General features: G+C 38.1%; 1 non-coding gene across 1 annotated transcript; it reads right to left on the bottom strand.

Moving 5' to 3' along the window:
• Positions 1 to 6,351: 6,351 nt before the first annotated feature.
• On the bottom strand, positions 6,352 to 6,458 carry LOC145565171 (small nucleolar RNA R71). The gene has a single exon (XR_014094982.1). It is a non-coding gene; the product is annotated as a small nucleolar RNA R71 (small nucleolar RNA).
• Between the last annotated feature and the right edge of the window lie 430 nt (positions 6,459 to 6,888).

Raw genomic sequence — 6,888 nt, 5'->3', positions numbered from 1 at the left:
TTGAGCACTTGGTACGATATCAAGCTCAGTTACGAACTTCTTTATCCAAACTGCTTCCATAGTTGCTTCAACAGCAGCCAAATACTCTGATTCTGTTGTAGAGTCTGCGACAGTGCTTTGCTTCGAACTCTTCCAGCTCACTGCTCCTCCATTCAGACAGAAAATGTATCCAGACTGGGATTTAAAATCATCTCTGTCTGTTTGGAAACTCGCATCCGTATAACCTTTGACAACCAACTCATCTTCGCCACCATATACTAAAAACATTCCTTTAGTCCTTCTCAAGTACTTAAGGATGTTCTTGGCAGCTATCCAGTGTGCTTCTCCTGGATTTGCCTGGAATCTGCTACACATGCTTAAAGCATATGAAACATCCGGCCTTGTACAGATCATGGCATACATTATTGACCCTACCGCCGAAGCATAAGGTACAATCGCCATACGTCTCATCTCGTCTGGTGTAACCGGACATTGAGATTTACTGAGCGTAATGCCATGAGACATGGGGAGAAATCCTCTCTTGGATTTTGACATCTCGAACTTATCAAGAACCTTATCAATATAAGTCTCTTGACTCAGCCCAATCATTCTTCGAGACCTGTCTTGATGAATCTTGATTCCCAAAATGTACTCGGCGTCACCCAAGTCTTTCATGGAGAAACAACTCTTCAACCAGTCCTTGACTGACTCAAGCATTGGTATGTCGTTCCCCATGAGGAGTATGTCATCTACATACAAGACTAAGAAAACTATGCTGCTCCCACTGGACTTCTTGTATACACAAGGTTCCTCTTCGCTTTTGAGAAAACCAAACTGTTTGATTGCTTCATCAAAACAAAGGTTCCAACTCCTTGATGCTTGCTTCAATCCATAAATGGATTTCTGAAGTTTGCATACCTTTCCAGGATTTGCTGGATCTTCAAAACCCTCAGGTTGTGTCATATACACTTCCTCCATCAAGAACCCATTCAAGAAGGCGGTTTTGACATCCATCTGCCAAATTTCGTAATCGAAAAATGCAGCAATCGCTAGAAGAATCCGAATGGACTTAAGCATTGCTACTGGAGAAAAGGTTTCATCATAGTCAATACCATGAATCTGTTTGTATCCTTTTGCTACCAGTCTTGCTTTATAGATGTAGGCATTTCCATCCTTGTCTGTCTTAATCTTGTAAACCCACTTGCAACCAATAGGTTTTACCCCATCAGGCAAGTCCACCAGGGTCCACACAGCATTTCCAGACATTGATTCCATTTCGGATTTCATGGCCTCAAGCCATTCATTTGAGTTGGGGCTCACCAAAGCTTGCTTGTAGGTAGAAGGTTCCTCATTCTCCAATAAGAAGATTTCAGAATCCTCAGTTAACAGAACTTCAACAAACTGTTTGTTTCTGATTCTGGCAGACCTACGTGGGGTAGGAGCAACAATAGAAATGTTCTCTCCAACTTCTTGAAGATTTTCGCATGAATTAGATTCAAGTGGGACGATAGGAGTCTCGCTAGTCGAATTAGCTTGCTCCGACGCATGATTAATCGATTCATGCGCCCTCGCCTCTGATGTGGTGTTATCCACATCCATTTGTTGCTCGTCTCGAATTTCTTCGAGAACCACTTTACTCCCACTTGGCTTTCTAGATAGAAATTCCTTTTCTAGAAAGACACCATCGCGAGCAACAAACACTTTGTTATCTTCGCGATTGTAGAAGTAATACCCTTTTGTTTCTTTAGGATAACCCACAAAGAAACACTTGTCTGATTTTGGGTGTAATTTGTCGCTTTGTAAACGTTTTACATAGACCTCACATCCCCAAATCTTGAGATAAGACAATTTCGGAACTTTTCCAGTCCATAACTCATATGGTGTTGTCTCAACTGCTTTGGATGGGCTTCTGTTCAGTATGTTCGCAGCTGCTCCTAATGCATATCCCCAGAATGATATGTGAAGATCAGTAAAGCTCATCATGGACCGAACCATATCTAGTAAGGTCCTATTCCTCCTTTCTGACACCCCATTTAACTGTGGCGTCCCTGGAGGAGTTAACTGTGAAATTATTCCACAATTAATTAGATGTTCATCAAATTCTTGGGTTAAATATTCACCACCACGATCAGATCGTAATGCCTTGATTGTTTTCCCAAGTTGGTTTTGTACCTCATTCTGGAATTCTTTGAACTTTTCAAAGGCTTCCAACTTCTGCTTCATTAAGTAAATATATCCAAATCTACTTAAATCATCAGTAAAAGTAATGAAGTATCTATATTGACCCCTAGCCTTTGAACTCATTGGTCCACATACATCCGTATGTATGAGTCCCAAAAGGTCACTTGCTCTTTCACCTACACCCGTAAAGGGTGACTTAGTCATTTTACCAAGCAAGCATGACTCACAATTTTCAAATGATTCATAATCAAAGGAAGAAAGGAGTCCATCCTTTTGTAATTTCTGGATGCGCTTTTAGTTGATGTGACCAAGCCTACAATGCCATAGGTAAGTTGGGTTTGAATCATCTGTTTTCTGCTTTTTATGATCTATGTTGTAGACATGAGTTGCATATTCTAAAACATACAAGCCATTGATTAACTTAGCATTAGAATATAACATACTTTCTTTCGAAATAAAACAACGCTTGTCTCTTATTTCAAATGAAAATCCTTCAGTATCTAAAACTGGAACTGAAATAATGTTTTTAGTAATGCTGGGTACGAAATAACAGTTATTAAGTACTAAAATAAGTCCAGAAGGAAGTCTCAAATGATAACTCCCAATAGCAAGTGCAGCAACTTTTGCTCCATTTCCTACTCGAAGTGTTACTTCCCCTGGATCTAGCTTCCTACTTCCTTTTAAGCCCTGCACGTCATTAAAGAAATGAGCACCACAACCGGTATCGAATACCCAAGTGGAGGATGAAGTAAGATTAATCTCTACAACAAAAACATCAAGTAACTCCTTACCTTCTGTTTTCACTGGTGTGTAATGGGGACACCCTGGTGTATGGACTTGCCATCCACCACAATAGAATCACTGGCATTCTCTCCTTATCAGGTACTCTTCAGCATGGTTAAGTAAGATGTTGATCAAATTTGCTGATGATCCCTCATCATTATGAGAAAGTCTTACTATGTTAAAACCATCATGGAGCGAGAACAAGATAATGTCACGCGCAGAGTCATCATCGATCGGTTTCCCAAGGATATCCATTTGATTGATTAAATCAATCAATTCATGAACATGGTTCCTTACTAACTGACCAGGTAAGAGTTTCTTTGCCATTATCTTACCATGAATCTTGTAAGTCTCATACCTTAAACTGTCAGCCCAGGAATAGTAAATCTGAGGGATCGAGTTAACGACCTCTCTTACATTAGGATCGTTGACACCTCCACTACCCAATGCCCCCATGCCTCCTCTACAGATAGCACGAAGACATTGATACAAGTTGGTCACCTCATACCGTCTGAACCTATTAAACAAACAGTTTGGAATAGATTCCAGTATTAGGTACTTGACCCTTTGTGCATCCGAAACTAATTTCGCATGCCTTTCAGGATCCTGACCTAGAGCACACTTGTTCCCAATGGGTACATACAGACGAGCTTCAAGCTTGTGGCTTGTGAGAACATTTCTCAATTCGTCCTCCCATTGCCTGTAGTTTCTGAGATTTAGCCTTAAATTGAGTTTCATTGGTAAATCTGTGTTGTCATATAAGTTATTCATCTACAAACAAAACAAAGCGAGGCAAAATTCAATAATTATGTTTACAAATTTAAAGTACTATAAGCAATTTTAGAATTTATTGGTAACTTTAAAGCATTTATTCAATTTTAAATGATCCCTATTGAATAAAATGATTCCAAGATCCTTTATTTGTGCAATAATTAACCGGACTTTGGCCCTGCCATCAACCATTACACTTTCAAGGTGAGTAAACTCTTTACTGATTACAACTCTTGTAATTCTTGGTTGAATAATTAATCATCACATGTTTAATTATTACCCTTAGCTTCAGGGTTCTAAACTTTATCTTTAGGTAACCCTGTTGAGTATAACCAATTAAAAGTGTAGAATTTGTCCTACCCCCACTCCCCAATGAAAATTATGATGCCCAGGTTGCTGCTGCTGAAATTATTTTTTTATTTTTTTTTTATTTTCAATAAAACAAAACAGATTTTGTAAAATTGAATTAAACTTTATGTGGTCCAATTAATTCCAAAACTAAATCATATTCAATTTTGAAATTAAGGTTCTGGATGAAATTAATCCCCAATTTAATTTAACACTTAAATTAAATAATTTGATCATGAAAATTCATAATTTTAACATGTAACAAAATAGATTAAATTCTTCAAACATATTACAATCGAAATAAATCAAAAATTAAACACAAAATTTCACAAATTAGGGTTTAAATTTTCAAAATTTTCGAAAAATTAGGGTTCTTGGGGTTCGAAATTTTCGAAGCTATTAGGGCAAAAAATCGGATCAATTCAAGGTTAATATGGAGCAAATTAAACAACTTTAATGATTCTATATTGTTAAATCACATTTAAAATAACAATTGACCCATAATTAAATTATTCTCCCTCCTAATTGAATTAAAATTATGGATTATCAAAGAATTATTACTCAATATATGTAATTGCAAGAGGCTAACTGATACCACTGTAGGAGTTTATAGGTACTACGCAGCGGAAATAATCATGAATCATATTCATATAGCACCTAACCAAGGATCTCATGCATAACACATAAAGAGTAAGAATAATACCTTTGAAGCGTGATTCCACCGGTGATCTCCACTAATGCTAGTTAGTCGCGAGAGAACTCTTCAATCGACATTCTACGGAGATGAACGAACAACGAACTAGCCAAGGACCACCGCGCAACACCACGAGGACCACTAGGGTGGCCGGCCGTGGGTGAGAGGGGAGAGAGAGGGTCGTGTGTTTGAGAGGAGAGAGGACTTTGGATGACGGTTGCTTAGATTCACAATTCACTGTATGTTAATTGTGACTTAATTCATCAACCCTAGGCATGACTATTATTTATAGATCATATCTCTAAATAATAGTCCAAGTCAAAGCCCAATTCCCAATCCCACTCAAACTACACTTAGCCCAATCATACTTATGACTAGTTAAATGTTCATGAGGCCCATTAATGGGCCTCTAACTTGCTTAACCCATTACCCTTGTGTGTGACCTTATAGGATCTATTCTAAAGGGCTTTGGACTATTTAACTAGCCCAAAGATCATCTCTCATAGTCTAGCAACAGAGGATGACGCCCCAATAGAATGAACTTATTATCTCCATAATAGTGATCCTTGATATATCTAGTAATTGCACTTATCGAAGACACAATTCCTTTAATTTTTGCAATGTCAATGATTGATTACTATGTTTTACCCTGGAGTATTATTTATTGGTGAACCTATGCCCTAGATCCTTTTATATATTGTTTTCTCCCTATTCCTATTCTTTGTAGTTTAGTTTCATACTCAATTATAAATATTGGTTACTTAGATAATTTAGATTATAATAATTAATTAGGAGTAAAAAAGACTTGTTTCCCTGTGGAGATCGACCCTACTTCCCTATCTACTTTAGTTAGAGGACTTAGGGATTATTTTTTATTAGGGGATAAGACTTTACCCTGTCAAAATTTGGCGCCGTTGCCGGGGAAACGGTTTTATTTTTATCTCTGATTGTTTTTGTAGTCTAGATTATTTCCCTTTTTGTCTCAGAGAGAGTTAGTTCTCTGAGACAAATCTCATATTTGCTTCTAGTTTTTGTTTATTCCCAGGTGTTCCAGATCAGGTTACATCCCATTCGATCCTGAGATCGAACGTTCCTTCCATAGACAGAAAAATTTCTACGAGCAAATCCTGGCGGATTCTGGTGATAATAATAATCACCGCGATCCTCCAACTGATTCTAGCGATTTAGAGACATCATCAGACGCAGAATCAGAGATGACGGCTCCAAAGAAGCTTAGTGATTATTCACAACCAAAGCTTACGGATTTTCCACATCTCACCCCTACTCCGGCTCTTGATGGGGTTCAATTCGAAATCAAACCTCAATTTATAACGATGATAGAGAGGAAGCAATTCAGTGGAGCCAAGGGTGAAGACCCGAATCTTCACATTGCCGACTATTGTCAATATTGCAACACCATCAGGCAAGCCGGGGTTACTCAAGACCAAATCAGGGAGATTCTCTTTCCCTTCTCTTTAATTGGAAAAGCTAAATTGTGGTTTAATGGCTTAAATAGAACTACACTTGGCATAACTGACTGGGAAACTCTTGTTTTGAATTTCTATAACAAGTATTATCCTGCAGAGAGAACAGCAGTACTACGAAGTGCGATTCAGAACTTTGCCTAAGAAGCCGATGAGTCTTTATATGAGGCTTGGGAGAGGTTCAAGGACTTACAAAGAGAATGCCCTCACCATAATTTAGCACAATGGCAGTTAATCCAAGCCTTTTATAACGGCATCGGAAATTCCTCTAGAATAATTTTAGACTCTGCAGCTAGTGGAAGATTTATGAATCTTAATGTTAATGATGCAGGTCAGGTTATTGAAGATATGGCGATACACAATTCCCAATATGGGAATCCCAGAGGATTTAATAACAAGGGGAAGCATAGTGTCGACTCTATATCCTTTTGGCAAGCTCAACTAACCTCTATTTGCCAAAAACTAGATAATCTGAGCACTGCTAATGTAGCTAATGTTTCTGCAATTAATAATAATTCTAATGAGGCTTTCTGTGAAAATTGTGGTATTGTAGGTCATTGGAAGCAAGATTTCAGGAGTTCCGTGGAGCAAGTTAATGCCTTCCAAGCTTATAGGCAGAATAACCCATACTCCAACACCTACAATCCT

This window comes from Chenopodium album, chromosome 1 (assembly GCF_948465745.1).
Source record: "Chenopodium album chromosome 1, dcCheAlbu1.1, whole genome shotgun sequence".
Lineage (NCBI taxonomy): Eukaryota > Viridiplantae > Streptophyta > Magnoliopsida > Caryophyllales > Amaranthaceae > Chenopodium > Chenopodium album.
The sequence above is the reverse complement of the archived record's forward strand: the minus strand, read 5'-3'. Positions and strand labels throughout refer to the sequence as shown.